The 14,306-nt window shown below is 41.6% G+C and overlaps 1 protein-coding gene and 1 long non-coding RNA gene across 27 annotated transcripts in view; one reads left to right on the top strand and one right to left on the bottom strand.

Moving 5' to 3' along the window:
* Positions 1–2,318: 2,318 nt before the first annotated feature.
* Positions 2,319–11,910, bottom strand: LOC310686248. 2 transcript variants are annotated; one of them, XR_014515785.1, is made up of 6 exons: positions 11,811–11,910; positions 8,966–9,079; positions 5,148–5,222; positions 4,838–5,007; positions 4,344–4,467; positions 2,319–4,243 (listed from the first exon to the last, which is right to left on the bottom strand). It is a non-coding gene; the product is annotated as an uncharacterized lncRNA (long non-coding RNA). The 2 variants fall into 2 exon arrangements; XR_014515786.1 differs by lacking the exon at positions 11,811–11,910 and adding an exon at positions 11,177–11,447.
* A 351-nt stretch (positions 11,911–12,261) lies between these two features.
* Positions 12,262–14,306, top strand: part of TENM3 (teneurin transmembrane protein 3) — a 1,268,022-nt gene continuing 1,265,977 nt past the window's right edge. For 8 of the 25 annotated variants that reach the window (XM_083459429.1, XM_083459436.1, XM_083459432.1 and 5 more), the window contains exon 1: positions 12,663–12,987. The gene's annotated coding sequence lies outside the window, so the exon portion shown is untranslated. Of the gene's footprint in view, positions 12,369–12,661; positions 12,988–14,306 lie in introns of those variants that run through there. The other 17 variants (XM_083459441.1, XM_083459448.1, XM_083459452.1 and 14 more) reach the window with 6 other exon arrangements.

Consider the following 14,306-nt stretch of genomic DNA (forward strand, 5'->3'; position numbering starts at 1 on the left):
TCTGTCTTCAGGAAATTTTATTTTTAAAGCAAAAAATAAAATAGAAAATTGGTATGTGGCCTTTAACAGAAAGGGCTCTTTATGCTGCAGCTAAGAGGGCCTGATTCTGCAGCATTCCCATCAGCTACACATAAAGAGTAGCAGGATGTGAAGCAGAGCCTAAGGGGAAGGTAGGATCATGTAGCAGCAGCTAGTTCCCATGTTCCCAAATCATGTTTGGCTTTAGAGGAGATAACCAGCACTCTGAACTGAAATCACATGAAGATCAAATAAAGAACAGTAGCCCAACCTGTCTATGATCAAGGTATGTTCAACAGTACCTGCATTTTCTTCTCTAGAAAAACAATCCAACAGCAAACCATGGACTATGGCTGGTATGTTGAAACTAACCATACTTTAGTATTATCCTGTAATCCCCAGTTCAGGTGCCATGGGGTTTATTAACCGCAAAGGGCAAAGCTTCCAAAATCGTCTTCTCAGCTGTGCTGGAGGAAGACAAAAAGAGTATGTGCAAACTATGGTCATTCACTGCCAGCATTGCGTATACAATAGCAGACTGAGGTGAGTCAGTAGTCAGGACCCTTCAGATCAAACAACCAACTAGAAGGCAAGGAGTGGGACTCATGGGGGCCATAGCGTTACCAATTTGGGGTGGGCGATTCTATTCCATGCCTTGGTAGTGAGCCTATGCTGTCCCTCAGGACCAGTATGGCCACCATGCTGTTTATCTATATAAAGTTGTTCGGGTAGGACATTCTGGGTTTGGGGTTCTGTCACCAATTCAGTGGTACCTCGGGTTAAGTACTTAATTCGTTCCGGAGGTCCATTCTTAACCTGAAACCATTCTTAACTTGAAGCACCACTTTAGCTAATGGGGTCTCCTGCTGCTGCCGCGCCGCCGGAGCACAATTTCTGTTTTCATCCTGAAGCAAAGTTCTTAACCCGAGGTACTATTTTTGGGTTAGCGGAGTCTGTAACCTGAAGTGTATGTAACCCGAGGTACCATTGTACATAGAAGACACTCAATTCTATCTCTCCTTTCTGTCTAATTCACAGAAAGCTGTGCACCCAAGCCTTCTCAGATACCTAGAGAGGCCTGGACCACTGGCTTTTGAGGCTCATAGCCATAATAAATGCAGCCATGAAAAATGATGACATCTGAACACAAAGTGAGGCTCCAAATAAAGAAGAGTGAAACATAAATTGAATTTCAGGTTGTAAATTATTGTTTTGGTTTTCATGATTTTGCTGCTGTATTTATTTAATTTCTGCAGTTGCTTTAGTTAGTTTATAATTTATATTTTCAGGTGTTAAGTTATTGTTTTGCCTTTGTTATCTGCCTTGATCTACCTTTCATGTTCTTAAATATTAAATGAAGGACAAATCAAGAAGTGTGATAAAGGAACAAACCAGGAGTTGGGACCAAATAATAATGAAGATACCAGTGCCTAGGAAGACTTTGTTGCTCAAGCAAATTTAATTTGGAGAAACAACTCTTTAATACTCCTTCCTGCCTAGAAGGATCCAATGGTCAGCACGGGTGGACAGCACTCTTCACTGACAAGCTGCAGTTCAGTGGGTCACCACAAAGGGCAGCCACACAGATCTAATAGCTTTTCATACACATGCAGTCTTAACCATGGTGTTCCTCATATCTGCACAACAGCTGACATATTTTTGGAGAAGGTCAACATGTTTGGCCTCATGTTGGATGCTGTTCTCAAAGTGGACCCACATTTTAGGAGCAGCTTCTTGGACAGTGAAGGCACCTATATTCCAAAGGGAAGCTTCAGATAATGCTTCATATGTATGGAATTAAGTCTATGGTCCACTGGATCACAGACAATATCAGCAATGAATGAACTCGTGAAATATATATCAAACTATTAGGCTTTAATATTTTATCAGGAAATAGCATTGATAGCTTGTCAGGAGGTTTAAAAAATCTGGAAATCCAATCTTATGTCACAACTCTTCTTTTCAATATGTTGTGTTTTTCTTATTGTGTGGAAGCAGGGAATTTGCTTAGCAGGTTAGGTTTTCATGCCTTTTTCCTCACTTTTGAAGTATCTATTCTCTCTTATCACAATGGTTGCTGTAGAAACAAATTTGGATGTCTCAGATGAAGCATTATGACTTCAGGTAAAATAGGTAGAGAGCAGCACAAGTTAAGACAATATTGTTGGAGAGAATTTAAGCTTCTAAGAGAAAATAAATAAAATATCTGACAGGGGATCTGAAGGAGATAAGATGTGATACTCTGCCGTATGTATTTCGGTTACCAAATAGCCACACAAAAACAACACTGAAATAAATTCAGGGTTATAGCAAGTTATTTCAGACTTCTCCAGTGAAATAGAGTGCAATACAGATTAGAACATTCCTCTGAATTCCTTCAAAGCCTCTGGCTATTGTGCAATAGATGGCAATTGTTAGGATTTTATAAATGAATTCTAGAGTCCTCTAGAAGTCATTATATATATTTTCTATGTTCTTTAAAAGTTCTAAATTTATGAACCTCCATAGCAGCAAGCCATTATTTGTCTGTAAACCTAAGCTTTCTTTCTTCAGATGCTCATGGCTACAGTCCTACAATATGGAACCACATACACACCTACGTTCATAGATATGGGGAAGGTCCAGCTCTTCAACTAAAATGTTGGACAAGCAATGCCAAACTATGGACAGGGTCCCTATATAGGTACAACCAGCTGCTGAATCCATCAAGGTCTTCCCTGCTCCGTTCAGTCCTATGACTCACATCAGCCACACATGGAGGTGACTGACCAGCAAGCTCAAATAGCTTTGTTATACCAGCTCCTGGGGGAGGAAGTACTGTTGATTAATGTTCCCACCCTTGTATTCTATTGGCCTTAGCTCTTAGGTACCAAAAAATGGCTTACTGTGAAGACTAAGGTTTGAACTGAAATACTCTGAGCTTCAGCAAATATCACTGCCCTTTCATTCCTTCTGCATTTCTTATGCAATGGTGCTCTCCCAATTTTAAAGAGGGAAGATGCTGATAAAAAGTGCATTACCTGCCCTATTTTCAGTGTGGGATATTTGCTGTTAAAGCCCAATGAAGAATTAATTTCAGGATTGGATGATATGGCACCAGGACATAATGTCTGTTGGAAAATATATTTAATTATTCAAATATTTTACGGTTGTAATTTTGTAGGATCCTTCAAAGACTTTTAAAAATACACTTTTACATATTCTTGCATAGTTAAAAAAAAAAAACCCTGAAGAAGACCATAAATAATAAGCCAACATAATAACAAAATTCCCTGCTAAATGACAGCCAGGAATAAGTTTAAGATTGGGGTGTCAATCATGTGAAATGGAAATAAGGTTTTTTATATTAAGAGCTGGATAAAAACACAGAAACGAAAGCAATAATTAAATGGATCAATTTTTGTTACAATATAAATTGCTAAGAGCTGGCAGTCTACAGGTCAGTTTTAGCATGGCTGTAATTATATGTGTAGCAATACTGCCAGGCAGTAGCAGAATTAACTGTGTAGTGAAAGAGAAGATGCAGAGAAGCCTGTAGCGAGGTATTTTGCCTTTTCAAGAAGGAAAGGCATTTCTTTCTCCTCACTGGGATTGAAACCTCTGTGGTTCCACTATACACCTCTCCCACTGACTGCCCATTAATCCTTTGCAATACATAAACCCCGCTAAGCGAAGCCTCAACCGCAATCTACCACAACAAGGCTGACATAAACATCATCTTTCCTTTCAAAGCAGTAATACAGCATGGTTAAAGACACTGTTCTCTGGACAAGGTACAATAAAAAATAGAAAACAAAATATAAGACATAAAATACATATACATTTGATTGTCAAGGCTGTCCAACAGCGGTTACTAGCCACAATGACTATGTTGTACTTCCACTGTCAGAAATAGTATGCCTCTGAATACCAGTTGCTGGGAATCACATGCGGCAGAGTATTTTTGCTCTCAGGTTCTGCTCGTGGGCATGCCACATGTCACTGACCACTGTGAGAACAGGATGCCGGACAGCTGATGGTTTTTCTGATGTTCTCATGAGCCCTGTATTTTTTTTTAGTATGGCAGTGCTGTTTCCTTCTTTAGGTCCAGAGACAACTCAAGAAAATTCACCTCCTTCTGAGTTTGGTGAGTATGCTTTTCCTTCACATATTTCTTCCTTACTTGATTGTGAAATACCGTAGGCAAGGTGTGAGTGGCAGGGTTCTTCAGATCAAAATAATGACACTGCAAGGATACAAAAATACCTGACTTTACTGTGCTATCTGCGCTTTGTACCTGCTTAAATGCTAGACCCAATACAGTGGCTAAATTTTGGGTTATTTACCTCTGTAATAAAAACCCATTCATATAAAGATGGGATATAACCATATTTGATTACTTCGTTCCTGGAATGTCTCTATAGAATCACACACTCGTAGGGTATGAGGTTTAAACATGTTGACATCGTACTGTAAATAGGGATGAGAACGAGTGCTTTAAGTGTTGGTTAACAAAATATGCAGCAGGCTACAAAAACCATGAATCTTTCAAAGCAGAAAGGGGAAGGATAATTGTAACATAGAGGCAGGTGCAGAAAATGCTTTTTTAAAAGAAAATACAAAATGCTTCAGTCTACAGAAACCTAATATAAAGGTACATTTCAGAGAGTTCTTTTACCCTTTCTATTTGATGTTTCAGTCTTAAAAATAATTAATGTAGGAATTTTAATATATGGTTATTAAGTACAGAAGAACTGAAAAATGAATAAAAATTGAAGGAGGCAACTACAAGCAACTCAATAAAGCAATTCACAGCATTTTGAAACCAGCAGATCCTTACTTAGCCTGGCTTTGACTCTCTTCATCTTTTTTTCTGTTATTCTTTTTCTTTTGGGTCCTTTGTGATTTTTTCCATTTTTCTTTGCTCCAGCCACCTGCTCTCACCTCTTTGTGTTCTTAACCCTAATTTCTCAACATTCCCAGGAGAAAAAAAATATATAGTTGCTTTACCTGAGGAAGGAGATTGAATTCATTGTATTCAGTAAGGATTTCAGGTGATTAAAATGAACAATATCTTACCATTTTCCAGAGCAAGCCGATATAGGTGGGGGGTGAAGGGGTGGGGAGACTGAAATACAAAATGGACTCACCTTTCAAACTTGCGGTGCTGTGAAAAGTATTTGAAGCAATCCAAAGTGGACTTATTCTATAGCGGTGTCCAGGACCTAGTGTGAGATATAAGTTTTGTTGAATGAACAGTGCTTTCAAATACCACTGTGCTGTCAAATTCAACATACATGTAAGTGAACAATTGTCAAGGAAATTCAACACAATCACATTTGACTTCCAAAATGATACTTCATCAAAAATGAGGGGAATGGTAAAAAGTTGAAGAGGAAGAGGGTCAAAACTCTTATAGTGGATGTATACTGCAAATCAGGGAAAGTGCCATCAAGGTCAATTAAGTTTCACCCACTAGAATGACATACCACATTGTTGCATTATGGAACTGTGTGTTTTTTTCTAATGACATACCACTATGTCACTGAATTCCATTCATGTTAGTGTACACAACTGAACATGCCATGCCTCTTTATGCACCTGATGCTTCTGTTCTCCCATGAGTCACCCAAGAAAATGGTAGGAAAGAATTGTTTGCTAGAATACTACCCCCAATATTACTGCATGCTCTGGTCCATGCAAACTGCAGGAAAATAACAGTGCAAAATTCCCATGATTTTCCAGGTTAATGGGGTTGCAATTAATGAGGAAGCAATAGAAATGAAATGAAACTGTCGAAATCATAATGCTGCTATACAAATCTATGGTGTGACCATGCTTGGGATACTGTGCCCCATTCTCATTGTTGCATCTCAGAATGAATATTGTGGAGCTGGAAAAGGATAAGAAAAGAGCAATCAAAATACGTATGAAGGAACCCCCAAAAGGTTACAGCATTTTGCACTTTTTAAGTTTAGGGAGGGAAAGGCAAGGAAAGTGGGTGGGGAGAGAACATCATAGAGGTGCATAAAAGTATGCATGTTGCAGAAAAAAGTTGAGTGTTTGTCCCTCTTTCATGAAAGTAGAACTTGGGATCATCCAATGAAGCTGAGCCTGGGAAAATGTAGGCCAGATTAAAGGAACTACTCCATACAGCACATAATTAAAATAAGGAACTTATTTATAAGGACTAAATAGCCACCAACTTGGATGGCTTTAAAGGGGATTTGGAGGGGGGGGATCCTTGGAGTATAAAGCTATCAATAGCTATTAGACATGATGGCTGTACTCTGCCTCCTGTATTGGAGATGCCATGCTTCTAAATGCAACTTGATGCAGAGAAGAACTGTCGTGCTCTTGTCCTGCTTGTGGGCTTCTCAGAGGCATCTGGTTGGCTACTTTGAGAATAGAATGCTAGACTAGGTAGGCCTTTGACCTGATCTAACAGGCCTCTTATTATGTTTCCATGCCTCTTGATTTGTTCCATGGTGAAAATAAAACATGGCTTAGTGTTATTTGCAAATGCAGTTTCCCTAAAAAAACTTACAAGTGCTCCATGTTTGTTTCATGAGCAGTTAACCTTCCTTATCCACTTTCCTTTCTCCTTTAGGAAAGCCTGTTCTACTTCCTTCTGTGCCTCTTGCATGCAGCCCAACCCCATACTGTACTTATTTATGTGGAATTAATTCCCACAGCATTCAATGGTGCTTAGTCCCAATTAAATTTCTATCATGTTGCAACCCTAAAGGGCAAAATGGTTCTCTATACAGCTTCTTTTATGCCTCTGGTAAATATATTTTAACAGCAGTTGGGGGAAGGCTGGTATGTCTTGTGTTTTTGCTATGCTGACTCCCTGGCCGGTGAAGCAAACGGGACCAGAATGATTTGATATACTGCTTCCACCACCTGCAGTTTGGACAGGCACACTCCAGAGTACTGAGGTGACAGAAGCTTCCTTGCCACTGGCTGGTGAAAAAGGCAACCCAGACAGAGCTGAGCAGGGTGACAACTTTGCCTCACCCAAATCTCCTTCCAGCATAGTGGACCTGGGGTTTGGATTGTGCTGTTCATTCTTGTTCCTATCTTATTGGCTGAAAGTGATTTGTTCTATGTAGAAAAGGTAACCTAGTGTTTGTATTGTCTTACAGCAAATATAATAAGTGTGTTCTTTCTTATCAGTGTATCTTTCATAAGGTATGTGGAAACACAGGTGTCAAGTTAGTATGCAATAAGCAGTAATTATAAGAATTTGAAGACTTCACTGACATTTTCTTCTCTAATTTACCTTGAAGTCTAATAGGATTAGCATCAAAGATGAACATTTCACTAATTTAAATAAACCAGTTAGAACAACATAAATAGGTTTTTAAAAAAGAAGTATGTGACACACTTTTGTTACCCACTGTTCTTCTCCATGCCTGAAGAAAACTGGCTGAATCCAAAGGAGTTTTTGTCCTTAAGTGGCAGTGACCACTAGGATTGACAAGTACAGCAATCACCTTTGAGAAGTGATTTCTAAGGATGTTAAGACCATGAACTGCTTTCATTTGGAATGCCTTCTTTAATAGATGCTTCAAAACAAAGCCAACAATTGATCTGCTCTTTGGAAAAAAATGTGTTTTTGTATTTGAGAATGTGCTTTATCATGGAGAAGAAAACATGCACTTGTCTTTTCCAGTTTGTTATTATTTGACTACAGTGGTTACAAAGTTCTAATGCAGAGAACCATCTAGTACTCTGTTGAGAAATGTGAATCTATGTGAATAAAATAATTCTTCACATTGCCCGTGCAGCATCTCATAAAGCTGCAGCAGTTGCTACCAAACTAATATTAATCCATAGGAACATTTGTTAAGTGTTTATCTGTGTATCACAAAAACAGAAAAATGTAGCTGTGAAAAAATGTTTGTGGATTGTGCATTCCATCCCTTTGGTCTGGAAGTGTTACAAAAGTGGCTGCAGTTACATTGTACTAAAAGTGCTGAATGTTCTCCCACAGGGGCTAGTGATTCCTTATCTAATCTCATTTAGCAAAATGTCCATTCCTGCACTATAATAATCTTGAGTATATGTCTGCTTGAGGAAAAAAGTCAAAGGTTTTTGTTTTTTACTTCTCAACTGATAAATAATGGTAATATAATATAAGACAAGAAAAAATAGGGACAGTTTTTCACTTTCTTTTTTCATCTTTATTCAAGCAACAACGGGGTAAGGGTTTTCCCTCTTCCTGAGTTGCTGAAAGATGTGCACCAGCACTGAGGAAATGCCTCAGTAAGACTTACTGAGGCTACTGCAGTTGGGCTTCAGTGGCTCTGAAAATCCAGCAAATGGTTCCCTGGTCAATTTTCACATTTTGCAAATCAGAAGTGAAATAAATCCTGTTTGTTGTGGGGCTCACATGAGCAGCAGGAAACATAAAGCCTTGACAAACCATTCACTGCCATAGATCTCCTTTGATTTCAACTTGCAAACAAACTACATATGTAACTATATATCACAGGCCAGTAGTTGTACAGCCTAGTTGCATTAACATCTTCCCTTAAATTTGAGTTTCCTTTATTTGTAAAGTAATAGAATAGTAAAAAAAATTAAAAAATCTATACATTATAATTTTGGGGGAGGACTTAAATTTTCTATGTGCGTGATGGATAGGGTAATGTTTCAGGTTTTCCTTTCTTCTTTTAATAATGATGCTTTCCTTCCAGATATGCTAGCACAGGAAATAAATATTTGTCTATTTTGTCTTTCTTTTCTGTTTATATGTTTCTAAATGCCTGTTTGATCACTTTACGCTTTCCATCAAGGTTTAGAATTTTGTTTGCAAATACCAGTTAGCAGTCAGAACTCCAGATTGGAAAGAAAATACCATACAGTGACCCGAAAGTGGGAATGTGAAGAGAAAGAAGCTCACAGTTCAATCTTATGGATTCATAAGAAAAAATAAATGTAAAAATGAGCATAAAATTACCTTTGAAGAATGTGCCTGTTGATCACTATCAGAATATATACCTCTCTCCACGAAATCTGTGAAAAAAACTTCAGCCAGAAGGCACAGGCAGTTTGTCCTTGTTCCTCTTCTTTCCTAGAAAAAAAAGGGAAGATAAACCCACCTTTATTCTTGGAGAAGAGAGATGAAAGCACAAGCTCAAGGTGATCATATTATGTAATTCCATCCAAAGCAAAGTACACTTTTCTGCCAATCCTATCAAACAAATGGGCACTGCAATTCTGGAAGACTTTTGTCTTCTGCAGTGCCTCCAGAGGACTCAGTCCCCAGACTCACTTCAAGCACTGTTTCTTCAGTTTTCTCATTTTCCCTTACGCAAGTCTTGCAACACCTGGTTGAAGAGGATCGGAACAAGAGCTAGAAATTTAAAATTCATGTGTGACAATTTGGGTATAAAATAGTCAGCATGTGCTATTCAGTGTATACTATAGCTCTTTTTCGAGCCCATTTCCCCCTACCTTTACATTTTGTTTCAATTTTGGTATACACGTATCACTACAGTATAACAAAGAAACAGAAGACAAGAACATTAGCCATATTATGGAAGTCTTTTTGTTGCTGTTGTTGGATGTCCTTGTCTAGTAATTATTCTCTTTTTTTCTTTAAGGTTATCTTAGAGTGCCTTTCCAGAGAAGTCTGTGTGTGGAGGGTGATTGCCAATTATGTTTGTTTTGTGTCACATATGCATATAGCTGAATCAAGTCATTTAAAATGTGTTCACTGTGTTTAGAGCCCTTCTTAATATACAACACATTTTGAAATGTATTGATTTTAGTTTCTTTGTGCTTAATTTCTGAAGTGTGAGCTGCCAGCCTTAAATATTCCTGGGTGTCCTTTCTGAGGGTATGCCTTCTTGGCAAATATATGCATATGGGTACAAAGAAAAAAATGGAAATACTAGGTTTGTGATACCTCTTTGCAAAGCCCAGATGTATACAAGATAAGAAGTGACATTTGCACAGAAATATCACAGAATTTGCACAGAAATTTCACAGACCTCCTGGATGTTTGCATTTCACAGACTTTTGGTCCTACTGTTTCATATCTCTAAAGCTGTATATATTATCTACCCACTGAATATTGCATTTCTTGCATCTATCAGTAGGCTCTGTTCCATGAAACTTCATGCCATAATGCAACTGTTATACAATGCAATCCTATGTATGTTTACTCATGCACACTGAATCCCATTGTTTTCAAAGGGGCTTACTCCCCAGTAAAGTGCAATCAGGATTGCAGCTACTGCTGTTTTTGATAACCAAGAGCTGGTCATTATTGCTTAAAAGTGAGGAAAATGAACTTTGTTATTACTTCACAAATTTCAGGACTGAGCTCTTTTACAGAAAGCTGGTTCAGTAAGCCTGCAACACCTTCCATGGTTACCTGGGATTAAGTCCTGCTAAAGTCAATGGTGGGAGTATAATTGGACAGGGTTGTGTTATTCCTCTCAGTAACCCTGGAAGGCAGCTTCCAGGCACTAGACACTGTATTACAACTCAGCTTCTTCTTAGGGAAGTTATCATGAGTCATATTTGACTATTTTCATACTTACCTTAGTATAAATTAGTTAGTATTCCATTTAATGAAGACAGGAGTGCCTGGCGTGCTCTGGTCGGACACGACTAAACAACAACATTCCATTTAATACCTGATATGTCACATTTCCATACTCCCATGTCCCTTCCGCAATCTCTTCCTGTTATGCATTCTTTCATGATTATGTGAAATGACACTCCGCTGCCCCCACTTTTCATTCTCCTAGCCCCATGGTATGCTCCATTGCTCTCTTCCCCCAACCCTTCTCCATAGCCCCTTCCATCTTGTCTTTGAACCAACCTACCAGCTGTAGACATTCTATGCTTAATATTTCCTACTTGCTCCTTTTTTCCTCCTTGTTCTACACTCTATTTCCTTTTAATCACCATTGCCATTCCTCCCATACATCTTTTTTTGTCAGCCTACTTACTCTTTTAAATGATCTGGTCTACCCCATTACTACATCAGTTCCCTCATTATGCCTGCCTCTTGTCTTAAACGAAACCAGATGCCTGCCAGTGCTGCCCCCCCGCCCCCACTACTCTAAGAGGAGGAGTGCCATTCCACCACCGAGGCTTCTCCGTTCTTGCCCACGACCCGTTTGCACGAGTATCAGTCATCCCTTCCCCTTCCCACCTCCTTTTCTCCCTCTCCTTGCCATTCCACCGGCTCCTTTGGAACAGGTTCCTCTTTCCCTTTGACTCCATTGACACCTGCTGGCCTCGGCTCCGAAGCCCCGCCCCCTTCCTCATTGCCATTCTCCAAGCGGCGCTCCTTCACGCCAAAAGAGAGAGCGAGCCCGCTCCGCGGTCACGTGCCCCCTCCCCGTCCGCTCCTGGCGAGGGTTTATGTGCCCCATTCACGAGCGTTACGCGCCAAGCCGAGGAGTGAAACAGTGGTGTACCTTTAAGGCACGTGAGGGAGCGAGGAGCGCGAGAGAACCCCTGCCGGCACGGCACTAAAACCCCTCCATTAACAATTGCAAACTCGCCTCCTCCGCGACTAAAGGGCGTTCTGGTAGGAGCGCTCCTCCTGAGGAGGTTAATGAGGGAAGCGGCAAAGACCAGCGGCAGCCTGGAGCTTGCCGGCTAGGAGAAGGAGGAGGAGGAGCAGGGAAAAGAGAAGCTGCAACCAGCAGCCTTGAGAGGCTGTGGCAGACCTAGAAGCCGCTCGCTCCACGCCGCTTCCATCCGCAGACTGCGCGCGTGTCTCGCCTTGTCCGCTCAGCCCTCGGGTGCTGCGAGAGCGGCTGCCCTCCCCTCACAGGCACCTGGAAGGAGCTGCTGCTGCTGCCTAAGCCACGCTGCTCGTCCTCCGCCTGCGGCCGAGCCCTTTCGCTCCTTAGCCGCCGCCACAGGCGCTTCCTTTTTACCCCTCGGTTTCCCACCTCGCCCTCCCCGCCCTGGGGAAGGGCAGCTGACGCCGGCCACCGAAGCTGCGGGCGAGCACGGAGCAAGCTGACGGGACTGACTGAGGTGGGCGGGAGAGAAAGAACTGTCTGTGTGAGAGGAAAATCTAATCTTGGCGCCAAGAAGCGAGCCTGAGGAGAGCCGCGTCTTTGGGGAGGGGGGCGCGCTCGCGCAAAGCCATAGGATCGGACGGCGACGCTGGCCAGGCTTTACTACTGCTGCTGCTGCTGCTGCTGCTCTTCGGCGTGACCGACGCGGCGAAGTTCGACGCAAACGTGTTGCTCGCCGCCGCCGGCAGCCTCCACCTGCCAGCCCCTGTGGTTGTGGCTCCCGTCGCGCTGCCTTGCTGGAGCCCCGGCTGGCGCCATTCCGCGAAGGTGGGCGTCACTTTGCCTGCCCTGAGGACCGAGGACACCCAGGTACGCTCCTCTTTCGGGCTTCGCCTGTTCTGGAAGGGCGCGCGGGACGACGGAGCTGGTGTTATCTTTCCTCCCGCCCTCCTCCTCCCTTCCTCCTCCCCTCCCGTTTGTGTGTCAAACTTTGCCTCACACATGGCGGTGACAGCTCCCCCCCCCCTCTTTCCCTCTTCCTCCTCCTTCCCCCTCCCCGCCCCGCTTTCCCAGATGGGCGCGACTGCCCGAGGTGAGGGCGTTCGGGCTCGAGGAGGAGCCAAGACCCTCCTCCGTTATAGGAGCCGCTCGAGCCCGCGATTATATAGACGCCTCGTTTCAATAACGGGGCTTCGAGGCGTCAGGTTTTCCTCGTCGCTTATTTTGCTCCGTAGAAAGAGTTGAGCTGGGTAGGTAAGCAAGTTTTGAAGCTGCAGGAGGAGAGGCCAAGTTTGTCCTTGCTGGCTGCCTCTCGATCCCGGGAGGCGAGGCGATTTTGTACCTTAACTTCCACCGCCCTCGCCTCCCAAGCCCTCAACTGCCTGACAGACACCTCAGCAGTCAAGTGATGAAAATCCTGCAGTTTTAAGTAAAAGGCTCCTTTTTCCAGGCTTGCATGGATCCAGGATTTGAAAGAAACTGCCGTTAGGTAAACACACTTTCGCTTTGAATGCATCGTATTAAAAACCTGTAACGGTTTATGAAGGTTTGTTTTGATGCGCCTCGTGTAAAAAAAAACTTGCCAATAGACATGTTATTTTTAAAAGATCATTCCGCATGCTTTGGGTTATAGTAAAAGGCGGCGTGTCTTCTACCTCTATAGTGCTCTCTATGCAGATTATGCTAACTGAAATCTCTGCTTCCCTGAGACTGTTTTTACAGAAAATGTCAAGTACTTTTTTCTTTATTTTTAAAAGGCTAGGTAAATATTTACTAATAAGTTGGACACAAGGTATCCAAAGATTGCTGAAGCCACCTGCTGAATTGTTTTATTCCCGCCCCCCTCCTCAGTGCTGGGAGTTAGTTGTTAGCGTTGTACAGACATCCAGCAGATGGAGCAATGGAAAACTGGTACAGTTTCTGCCTTATAATAAACGACCGCTCTCTAATCATAGCTAAATAAAAGGTTATATTGCATACTTTCCCCAAAAGGGGAGGGGGGGGACTTGCCTGCTGCTAAAGTTCGTGATTGATGGATCCTTTTATTTTCCTTTTAAAAAGGTGTTTATAATAAATTGCTGGTAGCATGTAGTTCGTAGTTCTGCTTTTTCTGCCTTAGGTGTATTTCTTTGGTATTAATGGCTCCCATTTGTGGGTGTGTGGGTTGTTTTTGCAATGCACAGTGAAAGACTAAATGGTTTGTAGTTAGGAAGGTAGCTCTTTGTGAGTACATGGCTGTAACTGTTGAAGCTACAAAAGGCTGTCTACAATTTAGACAGGTATAATTGGAAAATGTATCAGTTTGCTGCAGATAGTCTCAAGTAATTATACTCATTAAATGGTTAATTCAGCATTGCAATGGAAGTTGTCCTGATTGCGAATGAGCAATGACAGAAGTGTTGGTTGCTATGCTACAGCAGTGCGAACTTTTAAAAATAAAATTTTACTAAAGACATGAAAATGTTTATGGTTGGGAATGAGTTTTGGTGGTTCTGTTGCTCAGATAAGCTCTGTAAAGATGGCATTCAGCAGGTTATACCTGTTACAATTTGGCATCTGTAATATTCACTGTGAGTGCAACTTCAGAGACCATTTTTGGCAGTTCCTCACCACCAAAACATCTTCTATGGCTACAAGTTAAAGTTTGATTTTATAATTGGTCTGCACTTGAATATAGACTACAAACTAATGTAGCCAGTTCCAAAACTGTAACGGTTTTAAAGCATGATCAAGGTGAAGTTTAGTGCCTGTGTATACTATTGATTTTAATAATGTGCTTTAATTTTCCATTGATTTTATTGGACAGTA

The sequence above is a fragment of the Podarcis liolepis genome, assembly GCF_965112155.1.
Source record: "Podarcis liolepis genome assembly, chromosome: 9".
Classification (NCBI taxonomy): domain Eukaryota; kingdom Metazoa; phylum Chordata; class Lepidosauria; order Squamata; family Lacertidae; genus Podarcis; species Podarcis liolepis.